Consider the following 11442-nt stretch of genomic DNA (forward strand, 5'->3'; position numbering starts at 1 on the left):
AGGTTGTCTTGCTGACTGCAAATAATTACAAGTATTCCTTTTAAAGGAATGATCAGCATGAAATATCATTGGTTAGTTATGTTTATATTAAATACGCAACATGCAGTGAACTATATAAAGCACCGTTTTATTGATTTCCGAAATGGCAAGGCATGAATGAGCTTTACTTTTAGTAGGCGAATTATACTTCCGACTAATATTCCTACGCGTGTGTGAAAGAAAACGTGATTTGAATCATTATGTATTTAACTCTATAAATGTTTCATTTTCAGGGTAAACGGATGAGATTACCGTTTTAGTGATGTACGTCTAATTAAAGATCTAAATAAGGTTGTCATTGCATAGTAAATAAAATAGTGCACGGCGCAATGCGTGAGCAGATAGTTAAATTTGACGGATGCCTCATATGGACACAACTGTGATCGACCGAATCCGATCACAAAAACAATGATTTTGAATAAATAACGCGACTTATTTTTCTAGATTCTGTGTAGATTTCACATGTTGAAGTTTGTATTCAGTCTACATTTAAACATTATCGTCTTCAAACAGTTTCACGCAATTATTCTCTGCACACGGGAGTTACAGTTCACACGTTCTACCTGTTTAAAACTCAACAGTTCACAAATGCTCGTTTTCACTCAGTCTGCAAAGCGCTGTATTCACGTCAATACACCGTGCGTTTTGCTTGATTGCATATGAAGTTGCAAATGTAGATCTACATATACGTCATTGTCAAACAACAGGTCATATCCAATGATTCAGATGAAATCGAAATGAATCGAAATTCTTTCGGTATTATTCCTAATCAGCCAATAAAAAAATACCGTAAACGTATAATATTTACGTGTATCCGCGCCTGACCTAGTAATAGCATCAATAATGAAACAGACCGAACATTTGTACGATCTGATCTTGTCTTGAGTCATTAATTTTGAAATTCATTTCTACATGCTATATTTCTATTTTGTTTCTATACATACAGGTACTACATCAATAAGTATGAGTACAAGTTTATCAATATTAATCAATACATATACATGTAGTTATTTTGTCACAAAGCAAGCTACAATCAAGGTCACAAGTAATACGTCTTGAGCTCGAAATTAGAAGAATTCTAAATTTGTAAAATGTTTAATGTTATAAAGATAAAAGTACATCATACTATAAATAATTATTTTGAGTCAATTTCTTTCTCTCGTGGTATTTGCTCTTAAAATTTCCCATTTTTATTTAGCTTCTAGGCTTTACTCTGGCTTAAATGGGGTATCATTTCATACTAAGTCCAGGTGTACCTTCTTTAAAAGTGATCAAATTAAAAAAATGTTTCACACCTGAGTGGTTCTCATACACTATATACACAGTTACCTACCATTGTACATGTATTTAGTGTTAAAGCTGAACACTGCTCGTAAATAGGCACCGTCACACAGGTACATGAACGTGGAATATAAACCCTACGATTCCGTTACACCCGAATGCACACCTCAAACTCGTGGCTGACGTGTAATGTTCCTTTAATAGTCTTTGGATTTCATGCATTTATTTCTTATTCTATGTGCATATTCTATTTGTAAATAATGCAATGACCGATTCATTTAATGTAAGTATTCTTCTGGCTTTAAAATGTGCGTTAATTTGATAAATTCATCGCGACCGAGCAACAGCTGGAGGCAAGATGTACGTCCACACAGGTGAGAGCTCTACAGCGAGGTACTTTGAACTGTTTAGAGGTATGCACCTTATATGGGGGTGATAGGGGCAGCAGTGTTGAAAGAGAACTATGGCGTACAGGGCCTATTTACGGACGGTGTTCATCTTTAAAGACCCACGTGTATCTAGCTACTCACGTAGTGTTTGACAAAATACTAGCATACTACGAGACAGTTATTCTTACGATGTTACAAGTTTGACACTTTATACAATAAATTAATATTGTACATCTCTAAGAAGATGCCAAAGTTGTCCGAAACAAGTTCTGAGGACGAATTTTAATTTTTTCGGACATTATTAACTTTTCGCCTCTGAATCGGAAGAAAACTGATATTTAGGATGATGATGACGATGGTAGAAAAAATTCGTATCGTCCAAATACAAGAAGCAACGTACCATTTACTCCAGTTAAATGTAAAGCGGTGATAGAGTCACTGCAACCCCCCCCCCCTCCCCCCCCCAAAAAAAAACCACAACGATTTTTATTTGTCTCATATCTATTCTTTACTGCAAGAATTATTACGTAGATTAGATTATAATTCTCAAGAAGCACAGGAGAGTGCTAAATGTAGTACGTCCGGTCTGAACCAAATGCCAATGGAAGAATTTATTCCGGAAATCGAAAATGAACCTTTACAAACACACGTGAAATGTTTTCCACTGACAATGATCCCGAAGATGTTTTGGATGATGAGAAATCTTAATTTTGTATGCCGAAAATTTTTGAAGATGAAACCAAATTTTGTGAACAAATGTCTGAAAATTTGTCTAAATTCATTAAAATGGGATGCACCCAAAAAACTGATGTTTCAAAATACATTAATACAAAAATCTTATTCTTCCTACGAATAACTCTGAAAGATGGAATAGTTTGTTTTCAAACGTACAGCTATGAGATAAAATTCTTCAGGAAGCACAGAAAGTCTTGGGACTTGCGACTGTACCATTGGATTAGCAGAAATGTTCAAAACCAATAAATTATAAATAAAAAGACTAAGAAAACTGTGTCAGATGCTATAATGTTGGCATGTAATGCTAGGTTCGAGATGAACATTAAAAGAATATATATATTGAAACCGTACGTACAGAAACGCTTTCAGCTGCAGCTACTTCTATTGGGGAAAAAACCCTGCTTTTTAACGATATTAATACAAAAAACGAATGAAGGAAATCAATGATGCCTCAAAAATCAGTAAACAGATTACCAGACAACAAACATATTCAGTTAGAGGTTCAAAAAAACTTTAGAGGAAGACCTGCATACAGAGGCATGGGAACTTACGGCAACTCCTAAGTATACAAAAATGGCAGACCCAGCAGGTCAAGAGGCCTCAGAAGAGCCATAGGAAAATATCAAGCCCAAATCTAGGTGTGACACCCTTTCCAAATCCATTGCTGGTGATGAACATACCATTTAAATGAATGGAAGAAATTAACAACTGATACACTGTAGGTGGATTTTAAATACAACTTCGAATGGATAAAAATAGAATTTGAAGAAAAACCTTCTCAAAACAAAGTACCAAAACCATTAAAATTTAATTTTAAACACAAGCTGAAAATATTGATGAATAATTTTCTAAGCTTTTGTCAACAGAAGCAATACCTAAACCAGAATCTGAAAAGTATGGTGTTCCGATGGGGCCACTTCGACCTTCGCACTTTCGCCTTTAGGTCGAAGATGCGAGAGTGTGAAGTTGCGAAGGCAAAAGTGCGAGAATGCGACGGGGAAGGAGCGAAAGTGCGAAGATGCGACGGCAAAGCGCGAAGTTGCGATGGCGAAAGTACGAAGGTGCGAAGGCGAAGGTGCGAAGGCCAAGGAGCGATACTACTATCGCTCCTTCGCCTTCGCAACTTCGCACTCTCGCCTTCGCAACTTCGTACTTTCGCCTTTGCATTTTTTATAGCATTCAGAAAGTGTCAATCGATTACAAAGAATTTGATGCAAGCACCGTACTCGCCAAGATTTTCCGATTAATCCATGATTTTATCGGTACGCATGCACTAGGCCATTGCGAAAGTGCGAAGGTCGAAGTGGCCCCATCGGTACACCATAGAAAAGGGAAAATTTATTTGGAATATATTCAATGTTAAGAAGAAAAATGGAAAATTCAGACGAGTGATTAATTTAAAGCTCCTGAATGAATTTGTTTGGTATCATCATTTCAAAATTGAAACTTTAGAAATGGTCTGGGCTACAGTAAAAAAGAATTCATATTTTGTTAATATATATAGTTTATTGAGAAAGTTTACCCTGCAAATGTGAATGTACGTGAACTTTTATATTTTTAAAAGAAAATTACCCTAGAAAATAAACAGTTATTAATTTAAGGTGTACTGTTAATGGAATCTCCACAAAAACAATGTTCCTCACTCCACAACTGGAGGTGACCAGACTGCTCGGGTTGAGGGGGATACAGCACACCCCAACTACATCCTTTGTAAATATGAAAATTGAAATGAATAACAGTTATTGATATTTAGCAACAAACTCAATATACAGATTGAGGAACATGGTTTTTAAATGAATAAATAAATGCTTTTGCAATTTACAAATCGACACTCTTTCAAAACTAACCAATCGCTTTAAAGATCAGATAGTATAACTCAATACTGTTTAAAAACTATAGTAGCCAACTGCACTTACATGCAAAAGTTTTAGATGTAAATGTTGCAACGTTGAAGAGTTTACACGGCTAGTGACAAGTAAGTAAGATCAAACCCATTCTGTTTCATTTCCGAAAATAAATTTTCTGTACAAGCGTCAAATAAATGTCTTTTTGAATTTGAAATAATATTATGAATTGCTTCTCCAGGTTGTCCTTAAATGTAAATAATTGAAAAACTGCTGTTCAACTAAACTGCATCTTTGAATTTGGAATATGACAAATATGTTTATAAACGCAACTGTAAATCACACAGAACATTTTGTCACCGTTGAGGAGAGTTTTTTAACCCCCACGTGGTCAATTATTATAGCATTCCTTGGCATCGTTGGAAACATCGCAACCATTGCTAAAATTCTACATGATTCTAAATTTCATACTCCGACATTTGCTGCTATAGGATTCTTGGCTTTGGCGGATTTCTTTTCAATCGTTAGTTTCACTGTCTCAAATGTAGCCAATATGATTTCTTTCGATCTGGATATGCTTAATTTTGATTATTATACAATCGTTCGTGAATGTTTTGATATATTTTATTTAAGTTCTACTGGACATGTGTTATTACTTTCTTGTGTCAGATATCTTATCACAGCACATCCCTTTCATAGCAGACAACATTTAACAGTAACAGCAGTGTCTTTGTGCTCTCTCTCAATATGGTTTGTAAGTATGATATGTGCAGTTGCTTTCTTTTTCATACGTGCAGTCATGGAATTGTATTCAATAATTATGCGAGTGATATATCATTCTATTGTGTTGGTAATTGTTTGTATAATCATGGCATCGATGCATTTTAAAAAACTTACAGCCTTGCAGAATTCTCTATGTGAAACAAGGCTGACAGAAAAGAGAATGAATGTAGTCGTTGTTTTAATCATTATGATATTTGTCCTTTTCAATCTATCTCTAATCGCAGAAAATATGTACAAGTATATGTTTCTCCAATCATCCATACAAGAAAATTCATATTTAAATGCTATCACTGCTTTGTGTGCATATGTGAACTATGCTTGTAATCCTTATATATTATTTTTTTTGCCAATTTTTATGCAATGGAAGACACAGTTATGTTCACTCACTTGTTTGTTAGCATTTAAATAAAAACAAAAATCATCCGGAGTGTACCCGAGGTGAATCATTATTGATGTCATATTGATAATAAAGGCATAATGGTCTTTGTTTCTAAAAAAAAATGTCAATCTAATTTATATTTTATTATTTTGTATTAGAAATTGCCTAAAAACATGAAATAATTTTATCTCTATATACAAGTAACAATAAAAGTAACAATAAAAGACACATTTCGCAATTATTTAATTATAGTTACATGCATATCGTCAACATACTTTACATAAATTGTATGGCTGAAAGTGGACAAAAACTTCCTTCCCCAAATGTTATGATATTTAAGGTCAAGACAAAATAGGCTAATTGGATGTTAACATGAAAATGATTTGATGGAAAACTTTGAACAGGAAAGGTTCCATATCTTTAGAATGACATTTACATAAAAAAAACATTATACAGTTGTTGACTGGGGTCGAGGGCAAAAGATAATCTGTCGGACCGGCTCGCAAACTGTTTCGGCCTTGGGCAACAGTTTGCGAGCCGGTCCGACAGTTCAACTGTTGGCCGAGACACAGTCAACAACTGTTTTGTTATACCCCTTCTAATTAATAACACGTTTTTGCGGAATGTGACGTCATCGGTCAACAGTCATTTTTAACAGTCGATTTTAACAGTTCCAATCTAACAGCGCTAGCTCCAGTCCAACAGTCAAAATGCTGGACTTTTTTTCGTATATAATTATATCGTAACTGTTTTACAGGGGTATAACAAAAAATGATACTTAATTATTGAAATCTTTAGGTAAAACTTGTTTGCAATTTGACTTTTTTGGCATAAAGTATGAAGTGCTTTTAAGCTAAATCATCATGTTTTATAATCTGACAATAAAGACAATGAAATTTAGGAAATTTTGGTTTAAAGCTTCTATTGCTGAACCCAAGAATAAAATTTCCAATACAATTTGACAATGAGCTCATGGAATTATTTTGAATGTTATTGTTTATGTGTCAGGAAATGGGTATGAAAATTCATATCAATTTCAATGGATTTTCATTCATTTTTCAAACAACGGGAAAGAATAAAAGTGAATGCATACCTGAAAAATACGCGTAAATGCGTAGTTTTAATTTGATCAATACAAGCCTCGTTTCATAGGTATTCGATTATCTCGAATAATATATCACTTTTGTTAAATGTTCAGTGACCAACCGTGGAATAAAAACATTATGACAATAATCACAGATCAAACGAGCCTTTTTCTGTCGAACCGTCGTAGATTTTTCGTTATGTGTCCAGGATACACTGATTATTTCAATTATCAATCATTCATGTAAATGATGCTAATAGGAATCAAATATTCCTTTTAAAGGAATGATCGGCATGTAATATCATTGGTCAGCTCTGTTAATGTAATGCTTAGCATTACGCTACCTGCAATAAATTATATATAGCACCGTTATATTGATTTCCAAAATAGCAAGGCTGAATAAGCTTTGATTTTAGTGGGCTAATTAAACATCCGATAAATATTCTTACGCATATGTGATAAAAACGTGATTTGAATCATCATGTAAGTAACTATATAATTATTTATTTTCAAGACAAACGGATGATAGTAGCGTTTTTATTAAAATACTTGTAATTAAAGAATTAAATGAGATCCCATTGCATAGTAAACAAGCATTCTGAGAGTATTGCATAAGCAATACACGTCCCCAACCGGTTTGTATTATTCTATGAAAGCTTCCAAGCACACACCTATTTCAGGGCTATTGTAAACGAGATGTCATGCTTTAATCAGAGATAAAAGAACAGAGGAAATTAAAACTATATAGCTGATATAGAAATTATAAACAAAATAGGTAAAATAATACTCTTTATTTCATCTCCTGTAATTTCGCCAAGTCTATTTTGTATTCGCTGGTAAAAATTTGTGAAAACAATGCACTGTTATGCACAATATCATTTTTTACCGTCTTCTGTACCCCGAATCAAACCAAACAGTTAAACAGCCTAACCCGACAACGAACCCGATTGTAATAATACAAAAAAAACCTGCCGATTAAATTTACAACACAATGTTTGACACTATTTTACAGAATTTATTTGTTTGTTAGAAATGATAAAATGAATGGTACAAGTAACGCACGATATTATTACTGACTACATACTGGCCTCGTTTATTCAGTACACACCGAACCCGATAACGAACCCGAACATTAAAAAATTGTAATATTAAAAATTAATTATGTCAATCAGACGCTACAAAAGTGTAAACTTGATCTGTAGTTTGACATTTTGAAGCTGTTCAGCAAGTTTCATATTATTCCTCAAATGCATAAAGAAAAAAAGTGTGGAAAACTGAAGTGGGACAGACAGACAGACAGACGGACGGACGCAGAGGAAAGCTATAGTCCCCTCCGGTGAAACCGGTAGGGGACTAATAAAGTAGTGAGAAATGCAATGCGTGTGCAAATAGTAAAATTTGCCGGATGCCACATATAGACACAAATGTGATTAGCCGAATTCAATCACAAAAATTTAGTCTAAAGATAATTTGTTTTTTGGGTAAAAAATAAATTAAGGCACTTATGTTTTTTAATTAAAGACAGTATTTTTAATAATTCATCTCACAATGCCATGGATTTCCCAAATTGTATCTATTTTGTTTGCCTGTCATTAGTGAAGACGCTTTTATACTCCGTTCCACCGTATATTTCTAATATTTCTAGATACAGATGATAGTGGTTAGTTCTAATCAACAAGAGGTTTAACCTTGCAGGACAGATTGTAGGGTTTCCGTGCATGTACTTATATTCTTTATCCTGATAATTTTAAATGAGTGAGAGAGAGAGAGAGCAAAAGGAATATAATAAAGGTAACTATATCCTTCTCCTAGAAATGCATAGTTTTATACAAAAAAATAAGGTGCACATATTAAAGATTCAAAAGTACGAAACTAGATAAGAAAATAACAAGAAAACAAATAATTACATTAAAATTGAAGAACATTTTTATAGCTGAAACTAAAATAGGCTAATTAAAATAGTATACTGAAAGTGTGTGTTATTCTTTTTTTTTAATAGTTAAAATAACATCTATAAAATCAAAATCTTAGATATTATTATTTCCTGCACATGTTAGGAATTTGATGAATCTTATTGGTACATGTATACATCATTATAATTTATGTAGCATAATACATCCAATCAGATTTATTGGGTTATTTTTTTAAATTCAAATACTTAAAATTCTATGACGAAGGTTTTTGACCGAGTGTGCAGATGTAATTCATTACAGTGTTGCATACTAGTTGTTTATTCTGCTAAAAGTACATTCGTCTTGTCCATAAAGATTTGTTGATTTTGTTATAACCATTTCTTAGATACTTACATGTATATAAAAGGTATAAAAAATTTAATGCTAAGTTATTTTGAAGATATTTTTCTTATTGAATGCATGATAGGGATGATGTTATCTAGCACTCATATATTCGTCTATCGTTTGATCATACCGATCATTCACTAACTGAATTAGTCGTCTGCTTGTATTCAATTCACAACAACATGTTGTTAACATCATATGTATTGCCTATCGAAGAGGAGGTTTTGTAAGAAAAATTCATAAAATGATTTTCAATAATTAGTTTTTCTTTCCATAATGCAACAAGAAACACTGTGTATTTCGATATGAATATTGGTGGCCTACATGATTATGCCTCAATCTTTCATTTGATTTTTGATATATTTTATTTAAACTCCTCTGGTCATGTATTATTACTTTGTGGAGTCAGATATCTTGTCGCAGTATATCCCATTCATAGCAGGCAACATTTAACTGTAAAAGCGGTGGGTTTCTGCTCTCTTTCAATATGGGTTTTATGTATTTTGTTTGCAGTTTTTGCATATATCATGCGTACAAATAAAAAATTGTATTCAATTATATCATGCAGTATATATTATTTAATTTTGTTAGTGTTTGTTTCTTTTATTATGATATCGTTGCATGTTAAAAAACTTACAGCCATACAGCAATCTCCCTGTGAAACAAGACGTATAGAAAGGAGATGAAATGTAACTGTTTTCATGATTATTATTTTTTTGCTCTTTTGCATGTATTTCTAATTGCAAGAAATGTATATATGTACATCCATTGGTTCATACACACGTTATAATTTGCCCCCTTTTTATACTTGGATGCTATCAGTGCTTTATGTGCATATGTGAACTATTCTTGTAATCCGTATATATTATTTTTTTCTACCAATTGTTATGTCATGGCAGACAAATAGTCGTACTAATTCATGTTTTGTTAGCATTTAAAAGTACACCAATCTTTTTGTACCAGAGTTAATCTGATGTCCGATGTAACACATACTATATTCTTTGTTTTTAAATTTTTTTTTATTCTTAGAAATATTCTATTCAATATTTTCTTTCTAATACAAAAAGCTTTGTATAGTTGAATTTCTTAAGACAGTTATTATCAAAACCGCTTTGGTTGACTTTTTTCGATTGCGTCACGATCAATTCTGTCAGCTACGTCAAGGAAGAAAAATTAACACTCCGCAGGTGTGAAATCTTTATGATTGGTCAACTTCTTTTCTTAGGCGGAGTTATCTGTACACGCTTATGCAATGCCAGAGCTGAAAGATATCTTAGAACAGTTCATTTTTCCAAAGTATCGACTATTTCCTTTGTTTAAGTTCTGTATATTTGTAAATTGTACATGTAGCTCTCTCTCTCTCTCTCTCTCTCTCTCTCTCTCTCTCTCTCTTCAAGAGGGCGTTAAACCATAGTCTCAAATTCAGAGTACAGCGTTAAACAAGATATAATTTAAAAGTTGAATTTGCAGTGCTCCTTCTTCATTTCATGTACGAGGGTTGTCCCAAAATAGCGTAGACAAGTGACGTTATTCAGTTAATCGAAGACAAAGGAAGGTGAAATTTGTGCCACAAAGGGTACAAGAAATTTGCATTCAAATAATGTTTTAAAATCGAATATTGTTTGAGATTCAATTAGTGAAATGAAAGCATGTTAGATCAGAAATTCGACATGCGGCGCAATGTCAAAAACAAAAAGTTAAAATCAACATAATGAATTGAAAATTGGGCGGAAAAGTACTTTTCGAATGAAAAAAATTCAAATAAAACATACACTGATATTTGATAATAGTTCTATTATTTACTCAGAAAATGTTTTGTCTATAACAAAACTTTTAAATATTTTATAGCGCGTTTTGTGAGAAGTTGAAAAGATAACTAGTAATAAAATGACGTTGTCAGCGTTTAAGGCGGCGCAGCATTAACTGATACAATTTTGTAAAGACCATGAAATAAATCCTAAGCGGCTTTGGAAGTAAATGAAATTAACAAAATCGATGAGAAATGCGTTTTATGAATAAGTAGTTAAACAACTTTCAAAATATTTGAACAAGTATGATGACAATATGTGGAAAAAAGAAACCCCGAACGATATCAATGGACGTCAAAATGTTGAACGACACATTTCGGTAAGACGGACGTTAGACAACAAGTAATACAGGACAAGTTTGGAGTCGACAGATCGTTTGTACTTAAAAAATATTTAAAAAAAAACAAAACTAGAAATATATATTGAATGTACATGCTGGGTACATGTTTAAAGATATTATTTTTTCTAAGACATTTTCGGAAATAAAATGTAAATGTTATCGTAAACGATGTGGAGGGTTTAGGAACAACGTAAAACTGGAAATTTTCGACGTCGCACATTGCGCCGCCTGACAAAACTTGTTGTTACTAATTATTCATTTTCTCGAGAAATATATAACGTACAGATTTGAACTTTTCAGCATTGTTTGCCAAAGGGTCATTGAAGAAAACATAGAAGTCTAATGAAATTGCAGTGAACAGATTATGAATTATGTGTCTTGTCTACATTATTTTGGGACAACCCTCGTATATACCGTAAATGTATAATGTACAGTAAAGTAAATAACCGGCTAACTTACCGAT

The sequence above is a fragment of the Crassostrea angulata genome, chromosome 8, assembly GCF_025612915.1.
Source record: "Crassostrea angulata isolate pt1a10 chromosome 8, ASM2561291v2, whole genome shotgun sequence".
NCBI classification, from domain to species: domain Eukaryota; kingdom Metazoa; phylum Mollusca; class Bivalvia; order Ostreida; family Ostreidae; genus Magallana; species Magallana angulata.